Genomic DNA, 15271 nt, shown 5'->3' with positions numbered 1-15271 from the left:
TCGATCCGGCTCGTTGTCTTCGTCGTCGCTTTCGTATCTTCTGAGCAAGATCACGCCGTCTTCCGGCGTCTCGGCATCGCTCTCCTGGATAGTAGCAATCTTGACCGACTCATCTACGACGACGTCTCTCATCGCAACCACCGTTGCGCTTTCGGGGTCCCAGACTCTGTAGCCGTTGCAGTGGTAGCCCAGAAAAATCCCCTTCCACGTTTTGCGGTCTAGCTTCTTACGGTTCTCCTTCGGTACGTGGCAGTACGCAGGGCTACCCCAGACTTTCATGGCGGACACGTCAGGTTTGCGGCCCTCCCACAGTTCAAATGGTGTCTTACCTTCTTCGATGGCGCTCGCTGGGCTGCGGTTTACCAGGTACGCAGCAGTCTCGACAGCCTCGCCCCAGAACTTCGTATCCACTTGTGCGTCGAACAGCATCGACCGAGCCTTCTCCATCGCCGTGCGATTGAACCGTTCACTTATGCCGTTCTGCTCTGGCGTGTACGGCACGGTGAACTGCATCTGGATACCCTTCTGTCGGCAAAACTCCTCGAAGTTCTTGTTGTGGTACTCACCTCCATTGTCGCAGCGAAGGCGCGAGATCTTGACACCGAACTTCGCTGTAACCATCGCTTCATACAGCTGGAAGTACTCGAAGACCTGGTCCTTCGACTGCATCGTGTACAACATCGCAAAACGGCTCCAGTCGTCGATGAAGCTGACGTAATATCGGCATCCGTCGTGCCCCGCCGGTGTTATTGGCCCGCACACGTCCGTGTGCACGATCTCCAGCACGCGCTTGGACCGCCTCCCGGGGCCATCCTCGAACGGCTTCCGGGTCTGCTTCGCTTCGATGCAGGGCTCGCAGTAGATGGTCTCGTCTCCACTTTCGCACTTTTTATTCCTTCGACCATTTCCTGATGCACTATCTTCTCGAGATTCTTCGCACCCAGGTGGCCGAAGCGCCGGTGCCAGAGCTCGAAGTTCTTCTTGATCTTACCGCACGAGTACATCGACGACGTTGGCTCACTCGGCGGGTAGAACTCCATCTCGTACTGGCAACCCTTGCGCTTTCCACACGCGACCACTTCAGAGCCCGCAAGCACTTTCACCGCACCGCTTTTGAACACAACCTCCATTCCCGCCATTTCCACTTTGCGGATCGAGAACAGGTTGCAACGGAGACTCGGCGCGTACAGCACTTTCTTCAGGACACACTCACACTCTTCGCCATTGGCCACAGCGATCATCTTGATCGTTCCCGAATACTTCGCAGTCGCGGTCTTGCCGCTCAGTGCCACAGCGATTTCGATTGGCTCAGCCAACAGTTCCATCGATTCGAAGAGGCTTCTATCGTTTGACATGTGCTCTGAAGCACCAGAGTCGGCAAACCACAACACTTTGTTTTTGCTTTCTCCGCACTCGTCAGCAACAAAGCACACACTTCTCTTCTCTTCCTTCTTCTCCTCCGTCATGTTGGCGTTGCCTTTCTTCTTCTCTTTCTTCACTGCACTCTTCTTCGCACACTGCTTTTCCTCCTTCTCTGGGCATTCGGCCGCCTTGTGGCCCACCTGCCCGCACGCGAAGCACTTCCACTTTTCACTGACGGCTTTCCGACGAAGGCAGCCGGCTCCCGCTTGGGGTAACCAACTCCACACCTTTTCCTCCGCGCTTGATCTCTTCGTCAAGGAGACGACACTGGACGAACTCCAACGACAGCTGCTCCTCCGCCATTGTTTCCAAGGTCGTCACAACCGTCGCGTAAGCCGTCGACCTCATCGTCAGCAACAAATGGCACACGACGTCGAGGTCGTCCATCTTGGATCCGGTCCCCTTCAGCGCACGGACGATGCGATCAAAGGTTAGGAAATGCTCCCGCAAGCTGCCGCCCTTGTAGCGCAAATCGAGCAGCTGCATCTTCAAGCTCATCCGGCTTGCTGCACTCTTCCGCTCGAACACCTTCAGGAGCTTGTCCCAAATGTCCTTCGGCGTCTTGCAATCGGCCACGTGCTCCAGTTGGTTGTCGTGGATCCTTTCGATGAGCATGGATTTGCACTTTTTGTTACGCCGCCGGCGTTTCTCCAGTGCCTTCAATTTGGCCTCGCGCCGGGCCTCGTCATCCCCGGACCGGAGTCAGGGCGGGGTCCTGCTCCAACTCCCGTTCGATACACTCCATCAACTCATGCTCATCAAGCAGCGTGAGCATCCGGATCTTCCACGAAGGTAGTTGAATCCGTTCAACAACGGCACTCGCGTCTCGGACTTTTCCGAGTCCATCACGACGAACCGATTTTCCCGATTTACAATCCGGCACTCGCGCACTCTGGGCCCATAACCTAATGGGAATGGGATTTCGGCCAGAGGTAAACGGAAAACACGCGGTTTTACAGAGCGAAAAGAAAAACGATGTTTATTGAGCGAGCGATACTTTTGGAATGAGCGATCTGTCAAATCTGTCAACCTAGCGGAAATGCAACCCAGGGGCCCAGTGTTGCCACATGCTCGTCTGTATCAGAGGGTCCAAAAATCTGTCTTATCTGCACCAAGCATGGCGAATATCTGTACCATTATCTGTACGGTATATATTTTGTAAAAAACTTTTTTTTAACATGCATTTTGAACAATCTTATGACAACACTAAATGCTGATATGCAGCTCGGAAGGAACGCAAAACTCCATTTAAAAAAAAGTCCAAGAAAAGGTCAAAGAAATGGTCACGAACAGATTTTCCTTAAGTGTTCCACAACTGAAAAGTAACAGAAACGAAAAGTGTTGTATGACGTTTCTTCGCGCGTAGTTTGTTTGCAAGATATTTTGGTTGAAAAAATTAAATATTCAGAATTTGTTTATTTTACTGCAACTGAAAGTTTTAAATGTATCAATAATTTTATTATTGATATTATAATATTGAAAATTCCGAATTGCCTTATGATGCCGAATCTCAAAACGCAGAATCTTGAAATTAAAAGGACGGATTTTGTATTTTGCTTGAAAAGAAGTAAACCAAAAACAGAATCCATGAACACAAAGATTCAAAAATACAAATATTAAAAATAACATTTTAAAATTCAGAAATTAAAAAATCTTTGATTTTAAAAAATTAAAAAGAAATTAGTATAAAAAAATTTAAAAATAACAAATAAAAAGCTATAAAAATCTAATAATTCAAAATTATTCAAATTAAAAAAAAAATTTAAAAATTCATAGTCCTTCAAATTCAAAATTATAATCCAAAAAAAAATGAAATTCTGAAATATAAAAATCTTAAATTTAAAAGCTTACCCAGATTTAAAATTAAAAACAATCAAAGAATTTAGAAAATAAAAAATTTACGAATTTAAGAATTTGAAAATCTAAGAATTTAAGAATTTATGAATTTAAGAATTTAAGAATTTAAGAATTTAAGAATTTAAGAATTTAAGAATTTAAGAATTTAAGAATTTAAGAATTTAAGAATTTAAAATTTAAAATTTAAGAATTTAAGAATTTAAATTTAAATTTAAAATTTAAAATTTAAGAATTTAAATTTAAATTTAAAATTTAAGAATTTAAAATTTAAAATTTAAAATTTAAGAATTTAAGAATTTAAGAATTTAAGAATTTAAGAATTTAAATTTAAGATTTAAAATTTAAGAATCTAAAATTTAAGAATTTAAAATTTAAGAATTTAAGAATTTAAAATTAAGAATTTAAGAATTTAAGAATTTAAGAATTTAAATTTAAATTTAAGAATTTAAATTTAAATTTAAAATTTAAGAATTTAAGAATTTAAGAATTTAAAATTTAAATTTAAATTTAAATTTAAGAATTTAAATTTAAATTTAAGAATTTAAGAATTTAAGAATTCAAGAATTTAAGAATTTAAATTTAAGAATTTAAGAATTTAAAATTTAAGAATTTAAGAATTTAAAATTTAAGAATTTAAAATTTAAAAATTTAAAATTTAAGAATTTAAAATTTAAAATTTAAGAATTTAAAATTTAAGAATTTAAGAATTTAAATTTAAGAATTTAAAATTTAAGAATTTAAGAATTTAAGATTTAAGAATTTAAGAATTTAAGAATTTAAGAATTTAAGAATTTAAGAATTTAAGAATCTAAGAATTTAAAATTTAAGAATTTAAGAATTTAAGAATTTAAGAATCTAAGAATTTAAATTTAAAATTTAAGAATTTAAGAATTTAAAATTTAAGAATTTAAGAATTTAAGAATTTAAGAATTTAAGAATTTAAGAATTTAAGAATTTAAGAATTTAAGAATTTAAGAATTTAAGAATTTAAAATTTAAGAATTTAAATTTAAGAATTTAAGAATTTAAGAATTTAAGAATTTAAAATTTAAGAATTTAAAATTTAAATTTAAGAATTTAAATTTAAGAATTTAAAATTTAAGAATTTAAAATTTAAGAATTTAAGAATCTAAGAATTTAAGAATTTAAATTTAAGAATTTAAGAATTTAAGAATTTAAGAATTTAAGAATTTAAAATTTAAAATTTAAAATTTAAGAATTTAAGAATTTAAGAATTTAAAATTTAAATTTAAAATTTAAGAATTTAAAATTTAAGAATTTAAGAATTTAAGAATTTAAGAATTTAAGAATTTAAGAATTTAAGAATCTAAATTTAAGAATTTAAGAATTTAAGAATTTAAGAATTTAAGAATTTAAGATTTAAGAATTTAAGAATTTAAGAATTTAAGAATTTAAGAATTTAAGAATTTAAGAATTTAAGAATTTAAGAATTTAAGAATTTAAGAATTTAAGAATTTAAGAATTTAAGAATTTAAGAATTTAAGAATTTAAGAATTTAAGAATTTAAGAATATAAGAATTTAAGAATTTAAGAATTTAAGAATTCAAGAATTTATGAATTTCAGAATTTAAGAATTTAGGAATTTAGGAATTTAAGAATTTAGGAATTTAGGAATTTAGGAATTTAGGAATTTAGGAATTTAGGAATTTAGGAATTTAAGAATTTAAGATTTTTTTTAAGGACGATTTGGAACAGATGTGTTAGTGAAGAATTTTTTTAAGGACGAATTGGAACAGATGTGTTAGTCTTGTTACTGCACAATATTTAGAAATAAGTTTCGAATAGAACAGGCACAAAACAACAAAACATTGTTTTCCAAATTATAAACTTTTAAGTTTCACTGTAATCCATATTCATACCATTCAGACTGCTGTCCTGATCGACCCAGTTGACGGTAAAAAAAGTAAATCTTTCCCAGTTCCTGAGGGGAACACCCTTAAAGAGTATCGGGGCCGGCATTTACAAAGCAGATTCAGTGGCAATTTCATTCTTAACTTAATGTTAACATGTAAAGGTTTATGTTAACATTCCATAGGTCGCCTTCCTAAGGAGTCGTGATAAGGTCCAGTTTGTGACGATACACTACCTTCCCTTTACTAAGCAATCGAATCCAGAAGAGAAACGATCACCAGTTGTGTTGGTCCGGCGAAAGCGTTACCACAAGGCTACGTGGCTCGGCGACGGTACAAAAAATAAATTATCGAAAACTTCCAATAAAATTTCATTTGGCCAGATTCCATTCATTAAATAGTTAAATGTGACATAATGACGTTACCTTTCAAGAAACAAATAATAATGTTTTGAAAAAAGAGGATTGCATTTGTCAATATTCAGGCAACTACAAGGCGGTTGTAAATATTTTTCAAATTTAGTGCATGTACAGTATGGAATGCTAGCAAAATAATATTTATTATCAAACTTTTTTTTATTTTGATTTTTTGGCAAAAATTGCCTTAAATGCAATAAGCAAGATTACAGATTTATAAACAATCATTGTTTTTCATATGATTTAAAAATATATTCAAATTTAAAAAAAAAATGCAATAAACTTTGAGCCTCATTATTTTCAGTTGGAATCAATTATACTTTTATTAAATTTTTGAAGTATTTTAGATTTATTTTACCAGTGTTCTCCTTCATTTTAAAATCATTTTTGAGAAGAATGGGAAATGCTGGAAATTATGTTATAACTTTATTAAAATGAAATGCTATGCTATGAATTATTTTTATTAGGTCCTTGTCGGTACTGAAACCTGGTTAGCAATGAGTCTGCTTTTGTAAATACAGTTCTCTTAAATCTAAGAGTAACTACAGAGGATCTTGTGTGTAAATGTTAGTGAGAGGGAGCCAATTACCCGCGGCGTACTAGGGAGATTGCTAGTTCAAAATATTCCAGCATAACTGGATCTAAGATCGTTAAAAAATATAAGCATGATCTATTTCTAAATATTTCAAAAGATAAACTAGATTTAATCAATGAAAAGTTCTTAAATGTTGAGGTAATTGCAATAACTTAAATATTCAATAATTAAATTTTGAGTAGGAATCTGTTTTATCTGAAAATCTGTACAAATCTGTACGGTGACCCAAATATCTGTCATCTGTACGTACAGATTCTGTACTCAGATCTGTGCTGAAAATCTGTACCATGACAGATAAATCTGTACATGTGGCAACGCTGCCCAGGGGTGCGCAAAAGCCTACAAACTACCCGTTACTGAAACTGCCCCCCAACACTTATGACAAACAGATTTTATTCTGGCAAAGAATAAGTCTTCTTCTTGTCAAATGCAATTATCGAGAAGGTTGTCAAAAATGGCAATGATGTTATGTTAGATATTGGAGGTAATTAAAATAATTTCAAGCTTATTCCTAGCAATTGGTGACTCAAATTCAGCTGCGGTTGAAATTTTATCGATAAATTTGAGAGAGACAGAGCCAAAAAAATCTACTCGCTTCATTAAGAATATTTCTTCTGCAATCACAGTTTTTAATAAAATTTTATTATTCGCATTTTTATTCGAAAAAATTCAAATGATTTTGAACTTCAATGGGTATGCTAACGATGTCAGAAATTCATCCTAATTGTGTGTTTTCATCAAATTTTAATCAAATTTATGCTTTTTTCTATTTTTTCTGCCAAGATGCATTGCTATTTGGCTGCGTTAAATGCTCTTTTAAGAGCTTATGGTTTTAAGTGAGATTTTTGCATGCCTAATGGCAATTGATAGCTACAACACCCTTAGTTTTAAAGAAGTATGCGATAGAACCGTTTGCATGGCATTGTCATCTAGTTTTAAGCCTCTATTAAAACTTTTATAAAATCTTATTGAAAGCCAGTCTTCTTTTATTTTCACCAGGTTTTATGTCCGAGGCAAAAAGCCTTCAATAAAACCTCTTAATTAGCACTTGCTTATTGGTTGCGGTGAATGCCCAAACAAAACTATTAAGGGGAGATTAACTTTGCCACACAGGGTTATTTTTTTCACTGTTTGATTTTTTATAATTTTTGGATTGAAGATATCGTAAAACCCTTTCAATCAATTGTTGTACACATCTTGGAGAATGTTTGGTGAAAATATGAACTTTTTTGGGGGTCATCCAAAGAAACTGGGTGGTCGATAAACGACGTACTTTTGGTATTTTGATATTAACCCGTATCCAATCCGATCAAACATAGGCAATATGGGTATCAAACTTCATGATTTTGAATGACCAACTCAGAAAAGTTAATTTGAGGTCAGTTCTTGGACCCTGGCCACTTCGGAACCGGTTCTGGGTACCCCTGGAGAACCTATGAAGTGGCCAATATCATATCAGAGCAAAGCCCATCAATATGGGTATCAAAATTCTTCATATTGTCCACACATCTCAAAAATGGTCTTCCAAAATGATTTTCTGGCCACTGGCCACTCCAGGTTCCGGATTCCCCGGAGAAATCTTCGAAGTGGCCAATATCATATCAGAACAAGTCCCATCAATATGGGTATCAAAATTCTTCAGTTTGTCAACAAATCTCAAAAATGGTCTTCCAAAATATTTTCTGGCCACTGGCCACTCCGGAACCGGTTCCGGATATCCCCAGGAAATCTTTGAAGTGGCCAATATCATATCAGAGCAAGGCCCATCAATATGGTTATCAAAATTCTTCATTTTATCAACACATCTCAAAAATGGTCTTCCAAAATGATTTTCTGGCCACTGGCCACTCTGGAACCGGTTCCGATTCCCCCGAGAAATCTTCGAAGTGGCCAATATCATATCAGAACAAGTCCTGTCAATATGGGTATCAAAATTCTTCATTTTGTCAACACATCTCAAAAATGGTCTTCCAAAATATTTTTCTGGCCACTGGCCACTCCGGAACCGGATCCGGATATCCCCCCGGGGAAATCTTCGAATTGTCCAATATCATAACAGAACAAGTCCCATCAATATGGGTATCAAAATTCTTCATTTTTCAACACATCTCAAAAATGGTGTTCCAAAATAATTTTCTGACCACTGGCCATTCCGGAACCGGTTCCGGATATCCCCCGGGGAAATCTTCGAAGTGGCCAATATTATATCAGAACAAAGCCCATCAATATTGGTATCAAAATTTTTCATTTTGTCGCAAAATTTCAAAAATGGTCTTCTAAAATGTTTTTCTGGCCACTGGCCACTCCGGAACCGGTTCCGGATTTCCCCCGGGGAAATCTTCGAAGTGGCCAATATCATATCAGAGCAAAGTCCATCAATATGGAATTAAAATTCTTCAGATTTTCATTACATCTCAAAAATGGTCTTCCAAAATATTTTTCTGGCCACTGGCCACTCCGGAACCGGTTCCGGATATCCCCCGGGGAAATCTTCGAATTGTCCAATATCATAACAGAACAAGTCCCATCAATATGGGTATCAAAATTCTTCATTTTTCAACACATCTCAAAAATGGTGTTCCAAAATAATTTTCTGGCCACTGGCCATTCCGGAACCGGTTCCGGATATCCCCCGGGGAAATCTTCGAAGTGGCCAATATCATATCAGAACAAAGCCCATCAATATTGGTATCAAAATTTTTCTTTTTGTCGCAAAATTTCAAAAATGGTCTTCTAAAATGTTTTTCTGGCCACTGGCCACTCCGGAACCGGTTCCGGATTTCCCCCGGGGAAATCTTCGAAGTGGCCAATATCATATCAGAGCAAAGTCCATCAATATGGTATTAAAATTCTTCAGATTTTCATTACATCTCAAAAATGGTCTTCCAAAATATTTTTCTGGCCACTGGCCACTCCGGAACCGGTTCCGGATTCCCCCCGGAGAAATCTTCGAAGTGGCCAATATCATATCAGAACAAGTCCCATCAATATGGGTAGCAACATTCTTCATTTTGTCAACACATCTCAAAAATGGTCACCAAAATATTTTTCTGGCCACTGGCCACTCCGGAACCGGTTCCGGATATCCCCCGGGGAAATCTTCGAAGTGGCCAACATCATAACAGAACAATTCCCATCAATATGGGTATCAAAATTCTTCATTTTGTCAACACATCTCAAAAATGGTGTTCCAAAATATTTTTCTGGCCACTCCGGAACCGGTTCCGGATATCCCCCCGGGGAAATCTTCGAATTGTCCAATATCATAACAGAACAAGTCCCATCAATATGGGTATCAAAATTCTTCATTTTTCAACACATCTCAAAAATGGTGTTCCAAAATAATTTTCTGGCCACTGGCCATTCCGGAACCGGTTCCGGATATCCCCCGGGGAAATCTTCGAAGTGGCCAATATCATATCAGAACAAAGCCCATCAATATTGGTATCAAAATTTTTCTTTTGTCGCAAAATTTCAAAAATGGTCTTCTAAAATGTTTTTCTGGCCACTGGCCACTCGGAACCGGTTCCGGATTTCCCCAGGAAATCTTCGAAGTGGCCAATATCATATCAGAGCAAAGTCCATCAATATGGTATTAAAATTCTTCAGATTTTCATTACATCTCAAAAATGGTCTTCCAAAATATTTTTCTGGCCACTGGCCACTCCGGAACCGGTTCCGGATTCCCCCCGGAGAAATCTTCGAAGTGGCCAATATCATATCAGAACAAGTCCCATCAATATGGGTAGCAACATTCTTCATTTTGTCAACACATCTCAAAAATGGTCACCAAAATATTTTCTGGCCACTGGCCACTCCGGAACCGGTTCCGGATATCCCCCGGGGAAATCTTCGAAGTGGCCAACATCATAACAGAACAATTCCCATCAATATGGGTATCAAAATTCTTCATTTTGTCAACACATCTCAAAAATGGTGTTCCAAAATATTTTTCTGGCCACTTCGGAACCGGTTCCGGATATCCCCCTTGGGGAAATCTTCGAATTGTCCAATATCATAACAGAACAAGTCCATCAATATGGGTATCAAAATTCTTCATTTTATCAACACATCTCAAAAATGGTCTTCCAAAATGTTTTTCTGGCCACTGGCCACTCTGAACCGGTTCCGGATATCCCCGGGAAATCTTCGAAGTGGCCAATATTATATCAGAACAAAGCCCATCAATATGGGTATCAAAATTCTTCATTTTGTCACAAAATTTCAAAAATGGTCTTCCAAAATGATTTTCTGGCCCTGGCCCTCCGGACGGTTCCGGATTCCCCCCGGAGAAATCTTCGAAGTGGCCAATATCATATCAGAACAAGTCCCATCAATATGGGTATCAAAATTCTTCAGTTTGTCAACAAATCTCAAAAATGGTCTTCCAAAATATTTTTCTGGCCACTGGCCACTCCGGAACCGGTTCCGGATATCCCCCCGGGGAAATCTTTGAAGTGGCCAATATCATATCAGAGCAAGGCCCATCAATATGGTTATCAAAATTCTTCATTTTATCAACACATCTCAAAAATGGTCTTCCAAAATGATTTTCTGGCCACTGGCCACTCTGGAACCGGTTCCGGATTCCCCCCGGAGAAATCTTCGAAGTGGCCAATATCATATCAGAACAAGTCCCATCAATATGGGTATCAAAATTCTTCATTTTGTCAACACATCTCAAAAATGGTCTTCCAAAATATTTTTCTGGCCACTGGCCACTCCGGAACCGGATCCGGATATCCCCCCGGGGAAATCTTCGAATTGTCCAATATCATAACAGAACAAGTCCCATCAATATGGGTATCAAAATTCTTCATTTTTCAACACATCTCAAAAATGGTGTTCCAAAATAATTTTCTGACCACTGGCCATTCCGGAACCGGTTCCGGATATCCCCAAATCGAAGTGGCCAATATCATATCAGAACAAAGCCCATCAATATTGGTATCAAAATTTTCATTTTGTCGCAAAATTTCAAAAATGGTCTTCTAAAATGTTTTTCTGGCCACTGGCCACTCTGAACCGGTTCCGGATTTCCCAGGGAAATCTTCGAAGTGGCCAATATCATATCAGAGCAAAGTCCATCAATATGGAATTAAAATTCTTCAGATTTTCATTACATCTCAAAAATGGTCTTCAAAATATTTTTCTGGCCACTGGCCTCCGGAACCGGTTCCGGATATCCCCAGGAAATCTTCGAATTGTCCAATATCATAACAGAACAAGTCCCATCAATATGGGTATCAAAATTCTTCATATTGTCCACATCTCAAAAATGGTGTTCCAAAATAATTTTCTGGCCACTGGCCATTCCGGAACCGGTTCCGGATATCCCCCGGGGAAATCTTCGAAGTGGCCAATATCATATCAGAACAAAGCCCATCAATATTGGTATCAAAATTTTTCTTTTTGTCGCAAAATTTCAAAAATGGTCTTCCAAAATGTTTTTCTGGCCACTGGCCACTCCGGAACCGGTTCCGGATTTCCCCCGGGGAAATCTTCGAAGTGGCCAATATCATATCAGAGCAAAGTCCATCAATATGGTATTAAAATTCTTCAGATTTTCATTACATCTCAAAAATGGTCTTCCAAAATATTTTTCTGGCCACTGGCCACTCCGGAACCGGTTCCGGATTCCCCCCGGAGAAATCTTCGAAGTGGCCAATATCATATCAGAACAAGTCCCATCAATATGGGTATCAAAATTCTTCAGTTTGTCAACAAATCTCAAAAATGGTCTTCCAAAATATTTTTCTGGCCACTGGCCACTCCGGAACCGGTTCCGGATTCCCCCCGGAGAAATCTTCGAAGTGGCCAATATCATATCAGAACAAGTCCCATCAATATGGGTATCAAAATTCTTCAGTTTGTCAACAAATCTCAAAAATGGTCTTCCAAAATATTTTTCTGGCCACTGGCCACTCCGGAACCGGTTCCGGATTCCCCCCGGAGAAATCTTCGAAGTGGCCAATATCATATCAGAGCAAAGTCCATCAATATGGAATTAAAATTCTTCAGTTTGTCAACAAATCTCAAAAATGGTCTTCCAAAATATTTTTCTGGCCACTGTGCTCCAACCGGTTCCGGATATCCCCCGGGGAAATCTTCGAAGTGGCCAACATCATAACAGAACAATTCCCATCAATATGGGTATCAAAATTCTTCAGTTTGTCAACAAATCTCAAAAATGGTCTTCCAAAATATTTTTCTGGCCACTGGCCACTCCGGAACCGGTTCCGGATTCCCCCCGGAGAAATCTTCGAAGTGGCCAATATCATATCAGAACAAGTCCCATCAATATGGGTATCAAAATTCTTCAGTTTGTCAACAAATCTCAAAAATGGTCTTCCAAAATATTTTTCTGGCCACTGGCCACTCCGGAACCGGTTCCGGATATCCCCCCGGGGAAATCTTTGAAGTGGCCAATATCATATCAGAGCAAGGCCCATCAATATGGTTATCAAAATTCTTCATTTTATCAACACATCTCAAAAATGGTCTTCCAAAATGATTTTCTGGCCACTGGCCACTCCGGAACCGGTTCCGGATTCCCCCCGGAGAAATCTTCGAAGTGGCCAATATCATATCAGAACAAGTCCCATCAATATGGGTATCAAAATTCTTCAGTTTGTCAACAAATCTCAAAAATGGTCTTCCAAAATATTTTTCTGGCCACTGGCCACTCCGGAACCGGTTCCGGATTCCCCCCGGAGAAATCTTCGAAGTGGCCAATATCATATCAGAGCAAAGTCCATCAATATGGAATTAAAATTCTTCAGTTTGTCAACAAATCTCAAAAATGGTCTTCCAAAATATTTTTCTGGCCACTGGCCACTCCGGAACCGGTTCCGGATATCCCCCGGGGAAATCTTCGAAGTGGCCAACATCATAACAGAACAATTCCCATCAATATTGGTATCAAAATTCTTCAGTTTGTCAACAAATCTCAAAAATGGTCTTCCAAAATATTTTTCTGGCCACTGGCCACTCCGGAACCGGTTCCGGATTCCCCCCGGAGAAATCTTCGAAGTGGCCAATATCATATCAGAACAAGTCCCATCAATATGGGTATCAAAATTCTTCAGTTTGTCAACAAATCTCAAAAATGGTCTTCCAAAATATTTTTCTGGCCACTGGCCACTCCGGAACCGGTTCCGGATATCCCCAGGAAATCTTTGAAGTGGCCAATATCATATCAGAGCAAGGCCCATCAATATGGTTATCAAAATTCTTCATTTTATCAACACATCTCAAAAATGGTCTTCCAAAATGATTTTCTGGCCACTGGCCACTCGGAACCGGTTCCGGATTCCCCCGAAATCTTCGAAGTGGCCAATATCATATCAGAACAAGTCCCATCAATATGGGTATCAAAATTCTTCAGTTTGTCAACAAATCTCAAAAATGGTCTTCCAAAATATTTTTCTGGCCACTGGCCACTCCGGAACCGGTTCCGGATTCCCCCCGGAGAAATCTTCGAAGTGGCCAATATCATATCAGAGCAAAGTCCATCAATATGGAATTAAAATTCTTCAGTTTGTCAACAAATCTCAAAAATGGTCTTCCAAAATATTTTTCTGGCCACTTCGGAACCGGTTCCGGATATCCCCCTTGGGGAAATCTTCGAATTGTCCAATATCATATCAGAACAAAGCCCATCAATATTGGTATCAAAATTTTTCTTTTTGTCGCAAAATTTCAAAAATGGTCTTCTAAAATGTTTTTCTGGCCACTGGCCACTCCGGAACCGGTTCCGGATTTCCCCCGGGGAAATCTTCGAAGTGGCCAATATCATATCAGAGCAAAGTCCATCAATATGGAATTAAAATTCTTCAGATTTTCATTACATCTCAAAAATGGTCTTCCAAAATATTTTTCTGGCCACTGGCCACTCCGGAACCGGTTCCGGATATCCACCGGGGAAATCTTCGAATTGTCCAATATCATAACAGAACAAGTCCCATCAATATGGGTATCAAAATTCTTCATATTGTCCACACATCTCAAAAATGGTGTTCCAAAATAATTTTCTGGCCACTGGCCATTCCGGAACCGGTTCCGGATATCCCCCGGGGAAATCTTCGAAGTGGCCAATATCATATCAGAACAAAGCCCATCAATATTGGTATCAAAATTTTTCTTTTTGTCGCAAAATTTCAAAAATGGTCTTCTAAAATGTTTTTCTGGCCACTGGCCACCGGAACCGGTTCCGGATTTCCCCGGAAATCTTCGAAGTGGCCAATATCATATCAGAGCAAAGTCCATCAATATGGTATTAAAATTCTTCAGATTTTCATTACATCTCAAAATGGTCTTCAAAATATTTTCTGGCCACTGGCCACTCGGAACCGGTTCCGGATTCCCCCCGGAGAAATCTTCGAAGTGGCCAATATCATATCAGAACAAGTCCCATCAATATGGGTATCAACATTCTTCATTTTGTCAACACATCTCAAAAATGGTCTCCAAAATATTTTTCTGGCCACTGGCCACTCCGGAACCGGTTCCGGATATCCCCCGGGGAAATCTTCGAAGTGGCCAATATCATAACAGAACAATTCCCATCAATATGGGTATCAAAATTCTTCATTTTGTCAACACATCTCAAAAATGGTGTTCCAAAATATTTTTCTGGCCACTTCGGAACCGGTTCCGGATATCCCCCTTGGGGAAATCTTCGAATTGTCCAATATCATAACAGAACAAGTCCATCAATATGGGTATCAAAATTCTTCATTTTATCAACACATCTCAAAAATGGTCTTCCAAAATGTTTTTCTGGCCACTGGCCACTCCGGAACCGGTTCCGGATATCCCCCGGGGAAATCTTCGAAGTGGCCAATATTATATCAGAACAAAGCCCATCAATATGGGTATCAAAATTCTTCATTTTGTCACAAAATTTCAAAAATGGTCTTCCAAAATGATTTTCTGGCCACTGACCACTCCGGAACCGGTTCCGATTCCCCCGGAGAAATCTTCGAAGTGGCCAATATCATATCAGAGCAAAGTTCATCAATATGGAATTAAAATTCTTCAGATTTTCATTAGATCTCAAAAATGGTCTCCAAAATATTTTTCTGGCCTTTGGCCACTCTGGAACCGGTT

The sequence above is a fragment of the Culex quinquefasciatus genome, chromosome 3, assembly GCF_015732765.1.
Source record: "Culex quinquefasciatus strain JHB chromosome 3, VPISU_Cqui_1.0_pri_paternal, whole genome shotgun sequence".
NCBI lineage: Eukaryota > Metazoa > Arthropoda > Insecta > Diptera > Culicidae > Culex > Culex quinquefasciatus.
Note: the sequence above shows the minus strand (reverse complement) of the source record.